Genomic DNA, 11,460 nt, shown 5'->3' with positions numbered 1-11,460 from the left:
GAGAAAGGACTGGATTTCTGAAGGGTGGATGGAACTGCCAACACCCTGGATGGAGCAGAGGTGGGTTGGGGTGAGTGCTTGAGCTCTAGCCTGACTGGCTGAAAGACTGAAGCCCTGATACATGGGCAGAGAAGGTGCCTAGGGCTACAAGGAAGTGTCCCAGGGAAATGGATGGCTGGGGTTGAAGGAGATACAATGTGTGGCTACTGTATAGAGGGCCGCTGGGTTAGAACCTGGAGTAATGGATGGGCCTGGGTCTTCTCCCTTCCCATGCCACTGAGAGGAGTGGCCAGTGAAGGGCTGCAGTTTGCCACTGAGGCAAGTGGCGAGAACCTTGGGCTGCAGTTGGCCAGGGAGGCGAGTGGCTGGACAGAGGACTGCTGCTCACCTCCCCCCCAGAATTGGGGGAGAATGGAATTGGTCATGGCTGTGTCCTGAAGAGGATGCTGCAATCCTTGAGGTGACACAGGTCTGGAGAAGACTTTATGGCAATGAGACACCACCAGAGGAGGATGCCCTGTGAAAAGACTGAGTTAATTGCCAGCATACCCAGCAGGAGGCACCATGGTGGTGAGTCCCGGCCCTGTTACAATTAGTGAAGAAATTTGTCTTGGGGCTTATCATCTGGGCATCTTCTACCAATCAGACTTAATTACAGAATATAATTAAACTAATTTCTCAATAACCACTCCTAACCCCTATTCCCTAATATCACTAGGGTCTATCAAAACTAGACCAAAGAAATAGGTTTTATATTGTCCTCTGAGGCATGCCAACCCAGGCTGTATTGATCTACCAGAGGAAGCAGGTTCCAGAAACCAGCCTCTTGTCCTGAGAATACCGTGCTACCCATTATTGAAGGTTTGGTCTCTGGAAATGGCAGTGAGGTACTTACAGGATTATAAATATTATGATTGGACATAGGGAGAGTGACAATTCTTCAACTGGCAATGCAAATAATTGGCAATAGTGCCAATGTGCACAGTTTTTTATTGCAAGTCTCATGATATTTTTTGTTTTTAAGCCCAGAAACTTGAGCTCTATGATTATATAGGGATTTCAGCTTTCATTTTTTAAGTACATTTCTAACACTGGTAAAAATGTATAAACAGGAATCTTTCTGACTCAGAAATCAGAAGGCAAATAAAAAAACCCAAAATTAATTTTAAAAACCACTGATTTTAAAAACTGAAATAATCTCAGGATTTTAGGGGCCTGATTCATGAATGCTTAAGGGTGGGTACTGGAACTGCATCCAAAATTATTTGGATCCTATGATGGAATGTTTACCCCACACAGACCCTGAATGGGTGAATGTGGACCTGAGGGGTGAATTATGTTACTTGGCTGCACCTGAAGGGAGAGCCAGGCTTAGCTGGTCATGAAGCCCAGCTAGCAGGAGCAGGCTGGTTTGTATACAGAGTGAAAGTATGTAGCAGAAGGGGTGCTGCAGGTACAGAGGCCCCAGTTCTCTGGGAATAAAGAGGTGGTGGGGAAGAAGCCCTGGGATCCTCGCCTGACTAGAGAAGGTTGATGAGCACCCTGAAAGAAGAGGAGGATTTGGATTGCCATGGAGTGAGAACCCTAGGAGGTGTTCTGTGGTAGCACAAAGCAAGGGGAACTTAAAAGGTGCACGCTTGACAAAACTGTGCTCTAATATATTTTAAGTGCAACAAAATACTTTAGTGGAGATGATCAGAAAATGATGTTTTGAAATTTCTGAGAAATGGAAAATATTGACATGGAAAATTTTCCATGTCCATCTCTATACCAGACTATAACAAATGAGAGAACCTAATGAACAAATATACAATTTAGTCAAGAGATTGCAAAAATATCCAAACATGCCTGAGCTATCCAGAATAGACTCTTCAGCAGAGATATGTTGGGCTTGAGGGCTTTACAACAGACTCTTTCACAGACTACTCAATATTAGTGAGGTGTAATTCTCTTCAGTGAGAATTGAAACTCCTCTGGTTCAGTGTCCCCTAGGGACAAGTGGGAACTCACATCAGTAGCAAAAAATTGTTTTTGTAGGTTGTTGCTCTCCAGAAACAACTGGTGAGCTTTGTTGCCAACAAAGATTGTGCAATTAGAACCTGACTAACTATTCTATAGATTTCACTGTATTCCCCCATAGCTGCATAAACTCTACAATGATAAGCAAAAATTAGTGAAATATTCTTGTCTGTAATATAAGAAGATATGAGTCAGAATACACAGGTGGAGGGAAACTGAGTGAGAAGGTGACTTTCTAACCACAACCACATTTTAAGTGACCTAAGTAGCCCCGTGGTTTTAGTACAGGGTTGGGGTTTTTTGTTTGTGTTTTTTTTTGTTTACTTTAAGTCAATGACCACTTCTGTTTGGCAACTGATTTTTGTGAGTCCCTTGAGCAGTAATTTAAGAGAGGTTTCACCATACTATATTTACAAACAGGAATCCTGTTACTGGCTGCTGAAAAACAGATCTGGGGTGGAAAGAATCATCCAGTGCACAGCACAATTCACCACACTGAGAATAGAAATTTTGGCCGATGAAACAATGATAAGCCCCTTACAATTATGAAAAATGCTACATAATATTCTATATCCTTATAGAGCAAACAGGATCTTGGTTTTAAGAGGTTGGGTCAGATTCACCCAAACTGGTGCAAGGTTATATGGGTAAATATCACCACCCCTATACTAGCTAGTCCCCTGAACTCCACAAAGAATCCACCTTGAGGAAGAGAATGTGAGGCCACTATTCTTGCTTAATTTCTACTGGATCAGGACAGAAAAGTTTCCATCTGTCTCCTGGTGGAGGCTGCAAAGATGACCTGCTGAACCAGAACATCCCCAGTTGCTCTGGACATTCCACTCCCTGACCTTGAAAGATGCAAGGGACTGGGCAGGAAGCTGGGTTGTGGCTGATTTGCCCCACCACAGTCTTACCGCTGGTTGTACTTTACACTGATCAAGGGTTTATACCAACAGAAATTGGTATAGAGCCTGGCATTAATTTAGCCTCTTGTCTGAAAGACTCGCATAGTAATCTTATTCTCTGCACTTATTCAGTGCTTGTCATACATAGATTTAAATCACTTTCCAGAGCTGGATGAGAATTATTACAGAACTCTTTACTAAAAATCCTACTTACTGTTCTGATGAAGGAATATGATTGAATGATACTGAGTCTCTGCACACACACACACACCCACCACTTCCTACCTATAGGATGAACTTCAAAGGACAGGACAGTGTTTTTATACGGTTGCAATAAACTCAGTGGGGCTAGATTCTCATCCTAGTTATACTGATATACGTTCAGAGTCACTTCATTGACACTAGTGCAACTGAGATCAGACTGACTCAGTGACGGTTCCATTGTTACCACTTCATAACAGTCCTCTTTAAAATATATATATATATATATATATATATATATATATAAAGATGGATGTGATGTTCATATCTGCACTTTAATCAGAGAATGAAGGCATTTGATTTAAGTGTAGCAGTGAAATGTTAAAACTGGGTCAAAGAAGCCTAAGATCTTTCTCTGAATTCAAAACACACAGTACGTGAAACGTTCTATCCTAATCTGTAAGGGGGAAGGGGTGTAACTAGCATTTCCTCTTCTGTAAATTTTCAGACTGGAATGCAATAGCACATCTGTATGGAATTAACATGGCATCTCTCCCTGGTACACACAGATTCATGTGACTGCACAGCTAAAGGCTGTGATCTTGAGTCCTGATTTGTTTTACCTAGTAAAAACATCACAATTGATTGTACCTATTGGGTACAATAATTAACAAAGATATGATCTTTCTTAAAAAAAAGAGAAGTTGTCAGCCAGCCATGTACTAGTTTCAGCACTTACATCCTGTATTTGTGCTTCAGAGATGCTCTTCAGCAGGCTAAACACCAAACCAAACATTTACAGTTTTAGTCACTGCTAATAGATTCAGGACAATCAAGAAAATAGTGTTATACTTTATCTAAATCATATCTTGGAACACTTCTGATTTTCCAACATCCCAGTTGGTATTCAACTGGTATAAGCGAGTTGCTTTAAAAGTACAGGTTTCAGAGTAGCAGCCGTGTTAGTCTGTATTTGCAAAAAGAAAAGGAGTAGTACTTGTGGCACCTTAGAGACTAACCAATTTATCTGAGCATAAGCTTTTGTGAGCTACAGCTCACTTCATAGTGAGCTGTAGCTCACGAAAGCTTATGCTCAGATAAATTGGTTAGTCTCTAAGGTGCCACAAGTACTACTCCTTTTCTTTAAAAGGACAGTTGGTATGTCTGATAGAAACATTCCCCACAGATCTTTGGGTGTGATTTCATCATTGCATTATACCAGTTTGACACTGGTCAAGCAATATTGAAATCAATGGAATTACACTAGCATAAAACTGAATTAATGCAATGGCAGAACAGTCATATGTTGTACCATTAAAAGTTAATAATGTATTCCGTAGAGATTGAGGAAAAAATAATAAATGTATTTATGCAATCTTTTTAAAAAGTCACATCAACTACCAATTGGACTTCACATGTTGAGTACTTGCAGATTTGAACCCTATATAAATTTACTATCTGACAATATTTAAATGTGCAAGTGGGTCAGAAGTTAGATTTAATCTTCCTTGGGAATGTGTTCATCTGTGTACCCAGGGACTGTCACCATAGTATTTGTGTACTTCAGTTTGTCCTCAAGATATTAAACAATCAGATTCTGCCCAGAATTATATCCCATACACACCTACTGCAGTCAATGAGGCTGCAGTGTGTATAAGTTAGGGCAGAATTTGGCCCTAAAATGCCAAAATCCTGACAATTTTCACCTCATATTGTACTAGGAAAAGGTAAATTTAAGACATTACTATTTTATTTGTTCAAAATCCTCCTAATTACATCATGTTACTACCTAGCCTTGGGCTTACAGAGGATTTTCTGGACTGCCTCCAAGATCTTAGATCTGTGACACCACAGAGTCTAAACAGGCAGAATAGTGTTTGTGTGATACAGCTGCTGGGACAATGAATGCAACAGTGACATTCAGTGAAATAATGGGGGAAATAGAGTTCAGGCTATTACTCCGCATCATGTTATCTAAACTTGTGTAAAGTCAGGGGTATATTATTTCCTTGATTCTTTCAATTGAAACTTTTATGTATTTTTAGCTTCATGCAGCATAGAAAAGCCATGGAGTGTGGCGCTGAGGAAATTCTCAAGTTTTTCAGATGCCCAGTGCAGTCAATACATTGGAACATGTGACTTGTAACAATAATTTCCAGAACTCTTCTGCTGATCTAATTTTACCCAACATCAAGGATTATCTTGAAATTACAAGACTTGGCCTGAATGCAAAAGGTGATTATTGAGCTGATTTTAAAAATGCTGTAGAGTAAGTAATAGGCATAACTCTGTATGGATACACCACTAAAAATATAGGTTTGAACCCCATGGTCTCAATTCAATGAGATTTAGAACATTTACATTCTTTTTTAAGAGTATAACAATGAGAAATTGAGTTAGCAAGCAGTAACTACAAGAAGCTCACTATTATTTGATTAAAACCTGATCAGGCAAATTCACTGCCCCATTTCACTCCTGTTGCACCACTCAGGGACTAAAAACACCCATAGCACCCAAGAGGGGGAGTCCCACACTGTGAGGGAGTCTCCAGAGGGGGAGAAGTCAGTGCAGCCAGACCTACATCACCCATCCCCATTTTTTTGTGTGCAAACGATTGATTATGGACTTTACCCTTAGATAGAGGCACTACAGCTGAGCAACTCCTTTGTGTATTCTACTTTTTTGTAGAACTTGACTCCTTTCAAAATAGACAACTCTGTAAAGTATTTGAGTATTTAATGGGATGCTGCTAGCTGCCTGTTTCACTTGAGTAAGTATAAGCACACAGTATCCCTATAGCAATTCCCATTTTGTGCATTTAAAATCTGTTAACTCTTAATGGAAAGATGTGCTGCATTTCTTTCAGCAGCACATATGAAGGGCAACTATTTCCATCAACTGATGGACTTCTAAATTAAGAACATTACACATTTGATCTCTCACTTACAATTACTCTGCACACACAAACACTTATAAATGTCAGGTTTTTATTTTCATCTCTAAAAAAGTGTGGAGTGTTCATATGCAAAGTAACCAGTCAGTGCAGGACAGATTCAGTATGCAGTAGGATATGTTAGTACCTAATGTACATTAAGCTGTCACCCTCCTGTTTATCATAAACAGGACCTGTGTGCAGTTGCATTAAGGATATGCATAAATGATCTGGAAAGGGGTAAACAGGGATATGGCAAAACTTGCAGATGATACAAAATTACTCAAGATAGCTAAGTCCCAGCCAGACTGTGAAGAGCTACGAAAAGACCTCACAAACTTGGGTGACTGGGCAACAAATTGCAGATGAAATTCAATATTGATAAATGCAAAGTAATACACATTGGAAAACATAATTCCAACTATACATATAAAATGATGGGGTCTAAATTAGCTGTTGGAATCATTGTGGATAGTTCTCTGAAAACATCCACTCAATGAGCAGCAGCAGTCAAAAACAAAGAATCATTAAGTGACTAGATAGAAAATATATTACCTCTACATAAATCTGTGATATGCCCACATCTTGAATACTGCGTGCAGATGTGGTTGCCCCATCTCAAAAAAGATATATTGGACTTGGAAAAGGTTCCAAAAGGGCAATAAAAATGATTAGGGGTATGGAATGGCTTCCGTATAAGAAGAGATTAATAAATTGGACTTTTCAGCTTGGAAAAGATGACTAAGGGAGAATGATTGTGGTCTATAAAATTATGACTGGTATAGAGAAAGTAAATAACGAAGTGTTTACTCCATCTTATAACACCAGAACTAGGGGTCACCAAATGAAATTAATAGGCAGCAGGTTACAAACAAAAGGAAGTATTTCTTCACACAATGCACCATCAACCTGTGAACCCTTTGCCAGAGGATGTTGTGGCCAAGAATATAATAGGGTTCAAAAAAGAACTAGGTAAGTTCATGGAGGATAGATCCACAAATGGCTATTATCCCTGCCCATCCTGGTTGGTGTTCCTAACCTCTGTTTGCTAGAAGCTGGGAATGGGTGACAGGGAATGGATCACTTGACAATTTCCTGTTCTGTTCATTCTCTCTGGGGCACCTGGCATTGGCCACTGTTGGAAGACAGGATACCGGGCTAGATGGATCTTTGGTCTGACCAAGTGTGGCTGTTTTATGTTCTTATCTAAGGTGCTTGAAAATATTATGCATCACAAAACTCGATTATCTCTCTTGGTAACTGGCAGGACTGTGGAACAGTCCTTCAATATACTACACACTTATTTATTATTATGATGTATTGACTTATATCTTTTTCTATTGTAGAAAAATGCCTAGAGGCCTCAATGACAAGGCCCCATTTTGATAGGCACTGTGTAAACAATTAGTAAGGTGGTATCCTTTCTCTGAAGACTTGTGCTAAGATGACACATACCCAGGATAGAGAAGAGAGGCAGTCAACATATATAAAAATTGTATACACATGTATAATACATTGTTTAATTTAATACATGCACATCAAATACAACTGGCTACCTCTAACCCTATACATTTTTTCTGTTTTTTAATTGTATTTATTTAGGACTGCATCCACTCTGCCACTGGAGAGGTTCCAAAACAGGTAACGGAAATGGTGTGGTTCTGTTGCACTGGGGCAGGAAGGGGAGCAGGGGCAGGAGTCCAAGGGGCCATGTGGGGTGGCATAGAGTTCAGTTCTGTATAGGGTTATCACATCATCTCAGTGCCTTTTCCTCACACAACACAATGGTTTCCAACAGATTTTAACCCAGTGGCCCCCAACTTTTTACCTTGTGCCCCTTCTCCCCTCTATCTGTGCCCTTCCCCAGCCATGGTTGGGAGCGGTGCCAAGGTTGGAGCCAAAGCTGATGCTGGGGCTGGAGTTGTGGCTGGGTGGGAGTCAGAAGCCAAGGCCAGGAGCAGGGGCTGAAGCCAGGGATGGGGCCATGGCTGGGAGCAGAGTCGCAGACAGGCAGGGGCTGAGACTGGGGCTGCAGCTGGGAGCTGGGGCCATGCCTTGTGGGGGGGAGCCAGGAGCTGGGTGGCACTCCCTCCCAGCTTCCAATGGAGGCTGGCCTGGGCCGTGCTATGCCCCCTGAACTTTCCTCTATGCACACCTAGTAGGGTGCACCCTACAGTTTGGGGACCACTGTTTTAACCATAGTATCTTCTAGTCCTATAGGAGCAGCTGTTTAGTGAACGTTCTGGGGTATATGTATGTGGATCTGGTCCCTTTTGGTTATGCTAGATACTGGCCCGATTGGTCATGGTGTCTTTTCAGCACATGCTAGTAATTTTGAATCTTTGTTTTATCTGGAGGCAGACTGTATAACTGAAAGTAGCCATTTTCCAATGCATTCAGTTTCCATGTCATTAGCATTTGCGCCAGTTTTGGCTGCCACATTATAAAATAAAGAGGTATGGGTTATGGCCTTCCATTTTAGCTCCAGTAACTTGTCATTGTAACATCATCTTTGCCAAGTTACTGACTTCTGGATAGGCTAATGACATATTTTATTCCCAGTCCTTGTAAATTTGGGAGAATGTTCACTGATGAACTGAAGTGTGCAGTTTAATTTGATCTGAAAAGTCCATGTGTGGTGAATATAGAAACTGATGATTACAGATTTACTTTGTATCCTCTTGTTTGATGTCTGAAGTACATGGAACAGCTGTGTTATCAACTATCCACAAATATTAATTTCTATTCCTCTACAATAAACCCACTACTTGATGCTGCTGTGATCTGTGCTACTACTAAGATTTCCTTGTGGAGACTCTGTGGCATTAGCAGATCTCACACTTTGCTACGCTTTAATTTTTTTTCTCATGCCAACCTAGGCTATCACTTCCTTTTGCCACTTTTAACATTTTTCTTTCTCACAATCTTACCTGTATTCAGTGTTTTTGTTTTGTTTAATTATCTGGGATAGTACTATCTTTCCTTTGATCGTGAATCCACCCATTTCAGTTTTAGTGGTTTCTTTATGGCTGAGTTTGAGTTGCATTGTCCTGAGGCCATGCTTATTACTATATTATCCTCACTGTATCTTCCTTTATGGTATCGTCTTTTTGCTTTGTCCATAGGTAGATACTCATTGCTTAGATGCCTTTGTGCTTCTATCTCATCTTTCCTCTTCTGCCTCTTGAAAGGAAAGCATATCCACAACTTCTTTTTCTGGCTTATAGTTGGTTTTCAGTTTACACTGTTGCAGTTTAAGCAACAGCCTCAGAATCACTGGTGTACAATACAGCAGCTTGCTATTATCACTGCTAAAGTCTTTTCATTTTGCATAAATCTAGTGTGTACTTCTGCAAGTACTTTAGATCCATATGTGTTCCCCTATTTCCCTTTTCAGCAGCTCCACCTTTAGTCCTGATTGCAGTGTATCTCCAGGTAATTTAACCAGATGGATGCATCACAATGGCATTGAGGAACAGTAGATAAGACACTAGGACTCAGAGGTAGGTTCTCTATTGCTGATCTTGGGCAAATTTAAGCTTTGTACCTTGTTTTCTCTCTGTAAAATGGAAATTATGATCATGTTTAATGTGATTGTAAGTCTACAGAAGAAACTTACTGTACAAGATTGTTACTAAAAAGAAAAGGAGTACTTGTGGCACCTTAGAGACTAACCAATTTATTAGAGCATAAGCTTTCGTGAGCTACAGCTCACTTTGCGAATACAGACTAACACGGCTGTTACTCTGAAGATTGTTACTGTTTACTCTAGCTTAGAACTGCTTCCCTATCTCTTTTCTCCACCCTCCCACCCCATTCATTGGGTGAGTCTCACTTTTTCTCCTAGGAAAAACAAACATTTTGTTTCAAAGGATTAGTTACAACCCACTAGACAATTAAATTAATTTAAAGTATATTCTTTAAGTTTTACTTTTAAATGATTTAAACATGTACACAGCAGCTATGCAGACAAATGATATATATAAATATCCTGTTATATATATATATCTGTTATAATAAGAGATAGAAATCCAGTATTTTGTGCTCCAAATGTATTTGTAAACTAGATACTGTATAGGATAGCTCTCTTTACATGAGTGGAGTATCTCCCCTATCTGTGGTGATCAATGTAGCTTCACTGAAGTAAAGAGAGCTATGTCATTTCACACCAATTTAGGATCTGGCCCAGAGTGTGATGTAGCAGCATTATACACAAGTAGGCATTTACGTTGGATATGGTTAAGTCAGCTCCAAATACCAGTGATGTAGGCAGGTGCATGACACTGACCATGCATATGTAACATCTAATTTATTTTATCACTTTAACATATACTATTTTCAAACTTAGTCTAAGTTTTGTGTTATGCTCCTAGTATACTTTAATGAATAAATATTGGAAGATCAAAGTAGTGCAGACCTGCTGTAGCATTAGCAAAGTGGGAGCAAGGCCAGGCCATGGGTAGATCTTTGAAGCCGCAAGCTTTTTTAAAAAAATTATTATACAGTGAGGACCAACCAGATCTCATTCATTTGGGCAACTTTTTAAAGCAAGTTTTAAAGATCCCATATGGCAATGAAGAATTTGCAAAGTACTAGTACAGTGGTGACAAACAGTGTGATATATGAAAATGGGTAGGAAAACCTAACGTAACAGTGGAATTGGCAAGTTCATTTGACAGCAAGGGTAAAACAAATCATGAATTCTGAGGAAATGGTCCTGCAGAAATGTTTAGATATTGGTGAAAAGGGGTAAATTGACTCACTTTAATACCACATTATTTTTATGTCACTGTTTTATAATTCTTGTGAATGTAAAGTTACATGTGTGTAAATGGATAACTAAGCAATAAGGTGTTGCTTTCTCAAGTATCACCACATCTATACTGCCACTAATACCACCACACCAGTTACCAGTTTTAACAAACATGTCAGTGCTCCAAGACTGTTAACAGGGACAGAGATTGATTGCAAGAAACAATGGCAACATCACCACAGATGAGTGCAAGGGAGAGGAGAAGGGATAAAGTGAACTTAAGGAAAAGATATCTGCAAAATCAAGCTGGGTTTATAAAGAGACTAGTCAATTAAGTTGATTGGTCGAAGACACACCTCACCTCTGTTTACCAGAGCTGTATGTATAATCAAACATTCATGTATATTAAACATGAAGATCCCAATTCTGCCACTCTTACTTGCATTGAGGAATTGCCTTGCTCTGCAAGTAGCTCCACTGCAATCAATAGAAGGTTGTAGTCTGGTTCTGATCTTTTATATAACGTTGTATTTTTGTTATTTCACTGTCTCTTTTGTTCTGTGTCCCTTCATTGGTTCTTTCTACTATATACACCAATCCTCATGTGTATATAGCAGAATCTTTTCAGTGTCTTTTTCTCTTTTTTT

The sequence above is a fragment of the Lepidochelys kempii genome, chromosome 5, assembly GCF_965140285.1.
Source record: "Lepidochelys kempii isolate rLepKem1 chromosome 5, rLepKem1.hap1, whole genome shotgun sequence".
Classification (NCBI taxonomy): domain Eukaryota; kingdom Metazoa; phylum Chordata; order Testudines; family Cheloniidae; genus Lepidochelys; species Lepidochelys kempii.
This window is presented reverse-complemented; position numbering follows the sequence as displayed.